The sequence below is a fragment of the Hylobates moloch genome, unplaced genomic scaffold, assembly GCF_009828535.3.
Source record: "Hylobates moloch isolate HMO894 unplaced genomic scaffold, HMol_V3 SCAFFOLD_1, whole genome shotgun sequence".
NCBI lineage: Eukaryota > Metazoa > Chordata > Mammalia > Primates > Hylobatidae > Hylobates > Hylobates moloch.
In genome coordinates this window covers 48,706,888-48,718,923 of record NW_026652276.1, presented here as the reverse complement: position 1 = coordinate 48,718,923, position 12,036 = coordinate 48,706,888, and positions in this window count along the sequence as shown.

Here is a 12,036-nt window from a genome sequence, read left to right as displayed (position 1 = left end):
ACGAAATGGGAGATATTACAACTGACACCACAGAAATACAAGATTATTCAAGGCTACTATGAACACGTTTACATGCATAAACTAGAAAACCTAGAGGAGATGGATACATTTCTGTAAAGATAAAACCCTCCTAGCTTAAATCAGGAAGAATTAGATACCCTGAACAGACCAATAACAAGCAGTGAGATTGAAATGTTAATTAAAAAATTACCAACAACAAAAAAAGTACAGGACCAGATGGATTCACAAGCTGAATTCCACCAGACATTCAATGAAGAATTGATACCAATCCTATTGACACTACTCCACAAGATAGAGAAAGAGGGAATCCTTCCTAAATAATTATGTGAAGCCAGTATTACCCTAATACCAAAACCAGGAAAGGACATAACAAAGAAAGAAAGCTACAGATGAATATCCCTGATGAACACAGATGCAAAAATCCTTAACAAAATACTAGCTAACCAAATCCAACAAGATATCAAAAAGATAATCCACCACGATCAAGTGTGTTTCATACCAGGGATGAATAAAGTCAATAAATGTGATACACCACATAAACAGAATTAAAAACAAAAAAATCACATGATCATCTCAACAGATTCATTTGACAAAATCCACCATCCATTTTTGATGAAAAAACATTAGACAAAATCCAGCATGCATTCTTGATGAAAACTCTCAGCAAAATCGGCATAAAAGGGACATACCTCAATGTGATAAAAGCCATCTGTGACAGACCCACAGCCAACATAATACTGAATGGAGAAAAGTTGAAATAATTCCCTCTGAGAATCAGAACAAGAGAAGGATACCCACTCTCACCACTTCTATTTGACATAGTACTGGAAGTCCTAGCCAGAGCAATCAGACAAGAGAAAGAAATAAAGGGCATCCACGTCAGTAAAGAGGAAGTCAAACTGTCGCTGCTTGCTTATGATATAATTGTATACCTAGAAAATCCTAAAGACTTCTCCAAAATGCTCCTAGAACTGATAAAATAATTCAACAAAATTTCCGGATACTAAATTAATGCACAGAAAGTAGTAGCTCTCCTATACAGCCACAGTGACCAAACTGAGAATTAAATAAAAAACTCAACTCCTTTTACAATAGCTGTCAAAAAAAAAATACCTTTAGAGATATACCATACTAAGGAGGTGAAAGAGATCCTCTACAAGAAAAACGAGAAAGCACTGCTGAAAGAAATCATAGATGACACAAACAAATGGAAACATCCCATGCTCAGGGATGGATAGAATCAATATTGTGAAAATAACCATATTGCCAAAAGTAATCTACAAATTCAATGCAATTCTCATCAAAATACCATCATCATTCTTCACAGAACTAGAAAAAACATCCTAAAATTCATAAGGAACCATCAAAGAGCCCACATAGCCAAAGCAAGACTAAGCAAAAGGTACTAATCTGGAGGTACAAACAGTTTTGGTGACTATGGCCTTATAGTTTAGTTGGAAATCAGATAATGTAATTTGTACAAATTACAAATCACAATTACATGATTTCCAAGTATACTATAAGGTCATAGTCACCAAAACAGCATGGCACTGGTATAAAAATAGGCACATAGACCAATGGAACAGAATAGAGAACCCAGAAATAAACCTAAATATTTACAGTCAACTGCTCTTCAACAAGGTAAACAAAAACATAAAGTAGGGAAAGGACACCCTATTCAACAAATTCTGTTGGCATCATTGGCAAACCACATGAAGGAAAATGAATCTGGATTTTCCTCTCTCACCTTATACAAAAATCAACTCAAGATGGATCAAGGACTTAAATATGCAGTGGGAAACTATAAAAATTCTGGAAGATAAAATTGAAAAAACCCTTCTGGACATTGGCTTAGGCAAAGATTTCATGACCAAGAACCCAAAAAACAGATGCAATAAAAACAAAGATAAATAACTGGGACTTAATTAAACTAAAAACCTTTTGCATGGCATAAGGAACAGTCAACAGAGTAAACAGAAAACCCACAGAGTGGGAGAAAATCTTCACCATCTATACATCTGACAAAGGACTAATGTCCAGAATCTACAATGAACTCAAACAAATTAGCAAGGAAAAAAACAAACAATCCCATCAAAAGTGGTCTAAGGACATGAATAGACAATTCTCGAAAGAAGATATACAAATGGCCAACAAACATATGAAAAAATGCTCAACATCACTAATGATCAGGGAAATGCAAATCAAAACCACAATGCAATACAACCTTACTCCTGCAAGAATGGCCATAATCGAAAAATAGATGTTAGCGTGGACGTGGTGAACAGGGAACACTTCTACACTGCTGGTGGGAATGTAAACTAGTACAACCACAAAGCCATATGGAGATTCATTAAATAACTAAAAGTAGAACTAGTAATCCCACTATTAGGTATCTACCCAGAGGAAAAGAAGTCATTATACAAAAAAGATATTTGCTGATACATGTTTATAGCAGCACAATTTGCAATTGCAAAAATGTGGAACCAGCCCTAATACCCATCAATCAACAAGTGGATAAAGAAACTGTAGTATATATACACAATGAAATACTACTCAGCCCTAAAAAAGAATGAATTAATAGCATTCACAGCAGCTTGGATGGGATTGGAGGCTATTATTCTAAGTGAAGTAACTCAGGAATGGAAAACCAAACATTGTATGTTCTCACTCATCAGTGGGAACTAAGCTATGAGGATAAGAATGAAACAATGGACCTTGGGGGCTTGGGGAAAGGGTGAGAAGAGGAGTGAGGGATAAAAGACTACAAATTTGGTTTCAGTGTATAATGCTTGGGAGATACATACAGCAACATCTCACAAATCACCACTAACTAAAGAACTCGCTCATGTAACCAAATCCCACCTGTTCCCCTAAAACCTATGGAATAACAAAATTTTTTAAAGGTTACTTTGAAAGACAAAACAATTTCCTATCGAAATAATATTGTTTAAATAGGAAATCCCCTAAATGTGGGATTTAGTATCTGTCAGTATTAACAAGCTGATAATCTTAAATAGTACCCTACACATCCTCCAAATTTATTACCCAATCCAAAATGATAGCCATTAAACAAGAAAATTATTTAAGATTAATAGACTAGATACTGTTTCTCAGGAGATGTGTAGTATTTTCTTGTGTGTTAACCTATCTCAAGTTCACAATTCTAATCAAGAAATATATTCCTCACCTCTGTGAGAAGCATCTATCTACCACGTGTTCACAAATTTAGTTTGTTCTGTATTAATGGATGAGAGTGTTCAACACAAAGCTCTAAATTTTGGGGCATTGTGTGTGTGTGAACTATATGTCATCATCATTTTTTTCCTAGAAAAAATGATTTAGTAAGCAGTATTATGTCTATGACATTTGTTAAAAATGCACCTTATATAGAAAATCAAAATTGATAATGCTTAGCAAAGTTTAAAGTTTAAAAAAAAAGTTTAGTGGGAAAGGTTGTGAAAACATTCCTAAGTACTAAAGTAATAGATAATTTTGCAATCATCTATCAATATATTTTTATCAATACCAAAAAAATTAATAGAAGCCAAAGAGCTTTCTCCCCAAGTCAATGTATGGCCTATACTTATGTTTAAAATATGCAAATATTATTAGAAATCCATGTAAATGTAACCAATATTTCAGTTTCCCCCTAAATGCTTGTCATGTAAGTTAAAAGAATTTGGCATTGGAAAAAGAGCAACAATATTCACTGTAATTAATACAATTACTTAATGAATTTTTCTCTTTCACAGTATATAAAATGTATTCAAATGGTACTGAAAGGACTTCAATAATTTTGCTGCATTCTTAATTTCAGAATACGTTTAGAAATTGCCAATCTAACAACTAATTGCAAAGTACTTTCTAATCGTTAATTTAATCTGTCCTACTTCAAATTCATGTGAAAATACATATCTTCCAAGGCTGGTACAAAGTTTCATGTCCTTATTTTAAAGTATTTTCATTATATTGTCTGTTAGGTTATTAAAGAAAAAAAAAAGGTGGTCTGTATCCTTTCTCACAATTAGCTTTATGCTTTGCTGGAGAGTAAAAGTATGACTCTTCCTAAAACTTACTTGCTTAATATACAGTTTCTAGTATATTGGAAATTAAGCATAGTTCAAAATTAAAATAGCACATCTTGTTTCAAGAGGTTGAAGAGGAATATCTTCTTTAAATCATATTTTTCAAGTTAAATCACAAGCATCTTACTTATAGAAGGCTTAACAACAATTTCATAATCTTCACTTCCTCTTGCATCATTATGCTTTTGTCTTTTACCTCCATATCCTTCATACTAAAACTTTCTTATTCTTTAACATTTAGTATGCTATTATTTACATAATTGTTTTTCTTCTATCCCCCAGAAGAAATGAAATGTTCATATTTTATATTGTCAAAATGCTTTCAACATAATTCTACAAATCATCTTTTTTTATTTTTATTCTGTCTGTAGCAATGGAGGTTCAGTTTGAAACTAGGGAATACTGGCCAGGCACGGTGGCTCATGCCTGTAATCCCAGCACTTTGAGAGTCTTAGTGCTGGGTGGATCACCTGAGGTTAGGAGTTCGAGACCAGCCTGACCAACATGGTGAAACCCTATCTCTACTCAAAATACAAAAAATAGCCAGGTGTGGTGGCACATGCCTGTAATCCCAGCTACTCTGGAGACTGAGGCAGGAGAATTGTTTGACCCTGGGAAGTGGACATTGCAGTGAGCTGAGACTGTGCCATTGCAGTCAGCCTGGGCAACAAGAGCAAAACTCTGAAAAGAAAGAAAGACAGAAAGAGAGAGAGAGAGAAAGGGAAAGAGAGAGAGAAAGAGAGAAAGAGAGAGAAAGAAAGAGAGAGAGAAAGGGAGAGAGAAAGAGAGAGAGAAAGAAAGAAAGAAAGAAAACTAAGGAATGCCACATTGTTCAAGGTCTTTGATGAAATGATGACCAAAAGAGAAAAGAAGAATATTAATACATAGAAATTAATTATACTTTTGTTAGGTTTAGTAAGATAAGACTAAGAAAAGAATTACAAGGATGAGAAAACTATGATTCTGTTGCACAGCTGTGCATATTCACAAACAAGGAAGAGAATGCCAGTTTGATTTTCATTTCGGCTTCTCAGCTTCTCATTTTAAGGAAGTAAGCTAAAAATATCAAATGAAAGTGTTTTGGAAAATTAATGTTCTACATTAACTTGATTTGCACTGTTGTCCTTTTTATTTAAGAATTTCACTACCTACCCAAAACAGAAAAATAGAAATGTGAAAGGCAACATATGATTCATGATCATAAGAGGAAATCATGAGATGGACTTCAGGAACAGTGGAATGACAATATCTGCAATTTTGCTGCTCCATAAGGGCAACAGAAACACTAGGAAAATTTTTCAAAGTCAGTGTTTATAGAACTTTGAAAACTCACCTAAGACTTGAAAAAATAAAGGAGTATTTATTCAATAAAAACTGCTGAACCTCCAAAATAATAGAAGAATTTGTCACACTGTTAACTAGTATTTTCTCTTCCATTCCCACATCCAGCTCCACAGTGCCCTTGAAAACCAGTAGACTTGCAACCAAAGTAGTTGTATAAAACACCTGTCTTCCAACTTGCACAGGGAGAAGACAGGGTTGGGATGTCCTCTACAGAACATTGTGACTTTTTGACATGTATTTCAGCTTCTATAAAAATCTTCATAAACAGAGCATTGCTTTTATTTGATCTGACTCTGAGCCCAATTCCCTTAGGACATTTGTTGAAAACAATTAATGGCAAATGCTTAACATCACAGTTGCTTGAGATTGCAATATCAGTAGTGAAAAAAACAGCCTTGTCAAAAATTTAAAAGAAAAATCTGGAGTACAGGATGTTCATAGTTGGCTTTAAAAAGCTCTAACATAATTCTTGAGATCCAGAAGGATTTGCACATGTGCAGGCCTGTGTGAATGTCCATGAAATTCCTGAGATGGCCCCAATCTCTAAACTCTGGCTGATCTTAAGGACCTGAGCAAGTAGAAAGTAAATGATAAGATAGATTTATAGACTGCTGGAGTGTTGAAGCTCTGTCCAAATACACAGTGCCACATCCGCCTACGAAGGATGGAAGACACGCTAGTCAAAGGTATTTAAGGAACTCTCTGGTAAGCATTAGCTGACCATTTCACTACCTGAGCAGAAACCCTCAGGATATACAGACCTTAGAAAATTAGAACAGGAAAGTTATTAAACAAACAGTGACACCACAAATTAATCCTTAAAACAGCAACACCAGCAAATATTGAGGTGAAGTGTATATTTGTTTTATTTTTATGGTTGTTACACTATATTATCTAAAATATCCAATTTTAACAGAAAATTACGAGACATAAAAATAAACAGAAAAATATGGCTTATATGCAGGAAAAAGGTAGTCAATTGAAACTTTTTTTTAGAGCTTAGATGTTGGATTATAGAAAGACTTTAAAATGGCTATTATAAATATGTTCCAAGACTAAAAGAAAAAAATATCTAAAGAATTTAAAAACTAGATGACAGCAATGTCTCACTGAAAAAGAATATTAAAGAATATTAATAAAGAGATAGAAATTATAAAAAAGAGCTAAATGGAAATTCTGAAGTTTAAAGGTAGAAAAACTGAAATGAAAATTTCACTAGATGGTCTCAAAAGTAGATTTGAACTGTCAGAGAAAATATCAGTTAGCTATTTTGCAATAGGTCAATTAAAATTATACATTCTTAGGAACAGAAATTTTTAAAAAATAAAAAAATAACAGATTTTGATGTTCATTCTCTTCAGGGAATGGCAGGGCACCATTTACCATACCAACATACTCATAGTGCAATCCCAGAAGGAGAGGGAAGAGAGAGAAAATCACAAGGAACACTTGAAAAAATCATGACCAATACTTTCTAAATTTTGGGTAGTTAAAAAATTGTGGTGCACACACACACATACCCAGACACACAAACACTTTAATACTATTCATCCATACAAAGTAATTAAATCTTGTCTTTTGCAGCAACATGGATGGAACTGTATTTTAAGTGAAACAACTTAGAATTAGAAAGTCAAATACCACATGTTCTCACTTTGCAGTGGGAGCCAAATAAAGTGGACACATGGCTATAGAGTGTGGAATCATAGTATTAGAGACTGGGAAATGCAGAAGAGTGGGAGGGAGTGAGGGATGAGATATAACTTAATGGGTACATATATACTATTCCACTGATGGTTATACTGAAAGCCTAGATTTCACCACCACAAAATATATCCATGTAACAAAACTGCACTTGTACCTTCTGAATTTATACAAATAAAAAACATTTAAAAATAAGCAAATAATTTGGATAAACATATCATCAGAGATGATAAACAAATGGCCAATAATCACATGTAAATATGTTCAACATCTTTAGTCATTAAAGAAAGAAAAGCAACACCACAGAGCAATGTCACCTGACACTCACTAAAATAGCCAAAATAAAAAAAAGATGGTAACTTTCACACATTACCAGTGGAAATGTAATATAGTGTAATCTATTTCAAAAACTGTGTGGCAATCCTCAAGATGTTAAACATAGAGTTACCTTACAACCCAGCAATTCCACATACAGATATGTGCTCCCCCAAAATGAAGAAGATATATGTGTACATAAATATTTGTTCAGAAATGCTGTTAGCAGCATTGTTGGTAATAGCCAAAAATGGAAACAACACAAATTTGTATCAGCTGAATAAACAAAGATGAGTTGTATCACATATGAAATATTAGTTATCAAAATTTAAGTAATTATATGTGCCTCAAAATTGAAAATTGTATATGAAGTGAAATAATAGAGTCACAAAAGAGTATATATTGTTTGATTATATTTATTTGAAATGTGAAGATTTGGAAATCCCATAGAGACATAAAGTAGATTGGTATTTGCCTAGAATTGTGGTTGGGAATAGTGAGTGTACTACTCATGGTTCCAGGGGTTTCACTTAGAGGTATTAAAAATGTTCTAAAATTAAACTGTGTTGATGGTTGTGTAACTTTGTAAACACAGTAAAGTCAGTGTATTGTAAACTTTGAAAGGTTAATTTTCTGTTACGTGAATTATATCTTAATAAAGCTATTTTTAAAAAGTATCAGGCTGGGGGTGGTGGTTCATGCTTATAATCTCAACACTTTGGGAGGTCATGGCAGGAGGATTGCTTGAGGGCTGGAAAATATAGCGAGACCCCATCTTTACAAAAATTTAAAAAAAATAATTATCCAGGTGTGGTGGTACATGCCTGTATCGCAGCTACTTGGGAGGCTGAGGCGGGAGGATCACTTGAGCCCGGGAGATGGATGCTGCAGTGAGCTATGATCACACCACTGCACCCCAGCCTGCGTGACAGAGTGAGACCCTGTGTTCCAAAAAAAAAAAAAAAAAAAAGTCAAATGTACTTGGTAATTAAAATAGTTAACATAATAATGGTTACACAAATAGTAATTATAGTTTTGAAGAAAAATAACTCTAGTTTGTAAACTTTGATTTTTTTTTTTTTTTTGAGACAGGATCTCTCTCTGTTACCCAGCCTTGAGTGCAGTGCCCTGATCACAGCTCAGCTCACTGCAGCCTCGATCTCCTGTGCTCAAATGATCCTTCCACCTCAGCCTCCTGAGTATCTGGGACCACAGGTGCATGCCAACACATCCAGTTATTTTATTTTTTTATATTTTGTAGAGACGGGGTTTCACCATTTTGCCCAGGTTGGTCTTGAACTCCTGAGCTAAGGCAACCTGCTTGTCTCAGCCTCCCAAAATGCTGGGATTACAGGCATGACCACTGTGGCCTGCCTGAATTACCTTTTTTTACAAAAAGTATTTTGGCATATACTCAAAATCTGGAAAAAATATATTCTTTAGCAGACATATTTTAGAATTAGCTTATCCTCGAGCATTCATTGCTTTTTGCCAATATGTTGATGAGTACTCCCATTAGGGAATAAGAACTTTAGATCACAATGATGATTTATTTTCTAAAAAAATTAGTAAGAATTTTTTTGAAATACATATGCAATTTAAAACACTTATCAAATCTGCTTATGTGCCATAATTTTTTTCTTAAGGGGCACCAATATTGATTATAGAGAAACGAAATTCTGACTGGTACTAAAATAGATTGATCATATGGTAAATTATAATTTTATAACTCTTATTGTTGATATATAATAATAATGTATAAATCCCACATCAATTCAGCACGTTTATTATAATAAATTTACATTTTTGAAGCTGTTTTTTATAAAAGCTTCTGATAATGTTTTACAAATGACAAATATTTAAAACATGTCAAAAAACATTTTTGTGCCATTGATTTACTATAATTATATGTTTGTCTATCCACGAAATATATGATTTTAAACAAAATATATGGCACTTTTTAACATCTAAGAAAACTTACTTTGGTTTTTTATTTATAGAACATTTCCTTTTTTTCAAAAACAAAGATGTGAGATAAGAAATAATTCTTTTAATATCATAAAGTATTTTTTATTCCAAATACCTTTCTCATTTGACAATGTATCTATAGCAGAGATATCTAACTCGTGTGAAGATTTGTAAGTGTGTCCCTAAGATGGCATGTTCTCTGCCCTTTAGGCAAATACTGGGACTGAGTGGGTGTTGAGTTTTTCATGGGGTTCCACCAAAAACAACCTTCTGTTTTTATCCATTGAACTATTTAAATATTATCATTTTTAATGAATGATATAGAAAATATTAGGATTATGATACATTAAGATAGGATATTAACATATAAATCATCATATCCAAAATATCAGGATATGATGATAACATATAAACACACACAAACACACACAGTTTGCATTTTAAGACAAAACTCTTGGTCATCTATTGTATACCATCTTTCTACTGAAACTGACATTCACATTTTTACTAAATATTTTATATTTTCTTGTGTGGTACATAAAAACTATTCTATACATCTACTAGAAGTAAAAACGTAAGGGTATATTTATAGAAAAATAAAGATTATATTTGTTAACAAAGGATTATATACAAGTATGCATTTGTACTATTATATATTTCAGAAATATATATTCATATTCAATTTATACACTGGGGTCACATTTCATAAATTATGATTATAATGCTTTTAAACATTAACAAAATGTTTCAAAATATCAAATTATGCTCAGTATTTGAAATAATGAAAAAACATTTTCTGAAGAATAGTTCATTTCAAAACTGTTAATCCAAATGAAATATAATCTATACTCATGTTCTTCACACATATATTTAAACTATAAAAAGAAATACCTGTTAGCCTTTGTTAGGGTTAATCCTGAATTGAACACATGTTGAACAATAAGGTAGCTATAGGAAATGATCCTTTACAAAAATCAACATTATTTTATTGAACAAGCTATGTACAATTCGCAATAAGCAATGTGTGTATATATATATGTGTGTATATATATACACAAACACATACACATATATGTATATATATACTTATATATATAAGTATATATATAATATATAAGTATAGATACATATATACTTATATGTATATGTTGTTTTTACATGATTATATATGTAAATATATATAAGTATATATGTATATATACACATTGTTCATATATGTGTGTATGTGTGTGTATATATATATATATATATTTTACCATTTTCCCTTAAATTCCCTTTTGTCTTACTCTTTCCCAGTCCCTACCTCCTTCTGAAAATACATTTCTTAAGTACTGTACTATGAAGCAAATTCTACATGAAGACTAAACAACGGTTATATTAATATGATTCTGAAATCAGGTGAAGTAACTAACCAGGAATGAAATAAACCTACCAGAAATAAAAAATAGTGCAAAAAATCTTTTAAGAAACTTGGTTAAATAATATTATTTTAAAGAAAACAGGCACAGTTGTAAAGCTTCAGCAATGTTTTAAAAAAGTGTTGACATTTCTTTATTGTCTGTTTATTATTTCTCCCACTGTTTGCCCCTCAACCTCCTTAAATGTAGCAATTCTATCTAGGCTTTAATTTGCTGTATACAGATAAATATATGTGATTAACAACAATATTATTGGGCTAGAAAAACCCCTGTTTTCTTTTTAAATCTAAAAATCCACTGACTGACATGAACAATAGCAACAGAGAAAAATCAATTGGCCTATGAACCTTTGCAACCAGTATCTGCATTGTGAATGCTGTGTAGTGTGTGTCATTTCAAATGAAGCCTGTCTGATTAGATAATTCATGACCCCCATTTGCAAATCAGACTGCAGTGTCTGGAATATGTGAAAGGTTATTCTTGGTCTCTAATTTGTAGCTGTGTAAAGTGAAAGCCATTGTTTTGTTTTTCCTCCAAGCAAAAGAGTTTATTAGAGACTAAGTACAATTATTACAATGCCTATAATTAGGGGTATAAGTAATACACATATTAGAATGATTCACAATGCATTAGCTTTGTTTAATCTGATTTTGTGGGAAGAAATTTTAAGTAGAACCCAACAAGTTGGAAAACTGACAGGTATGGGGGAGTTAGGAGCTGATTAGCTTTTAGATCATTGTGTCAGGAATATGATTCATACGGGAAAAATGGAAATTTGCTTTAGTTACACAGAGGAAGGCCAATGCAAAAATTTAGGTGAAATACATCATTTGATAAGATGTTGATCATTGACATACCACTCCAAAAAAAGTTTCATAAGTTTTGACATTGTTCATTGAAAAATACGTATTTCAGGACATAGGCATGGGCAAGGACTTCATGTCTAAAACACCAAAAGCAATGGCAACAAAAGCCAAAATTGACAAATGGGATCTAATTAAACTAAAGAGCTTCTGCACAGCAAAAGAAACTACCATCAGAGTGAGGCAGCCTACAAAGTGGGAGAAAATTTTCGCAACTTACTCATCTGATTAAGGACTAATATCCAGAATCTACAATGAACTCAAACAAATTTACAAGAAAAAAACAAACAACCCCATCAAAAAGTGGGCGAAGGACAT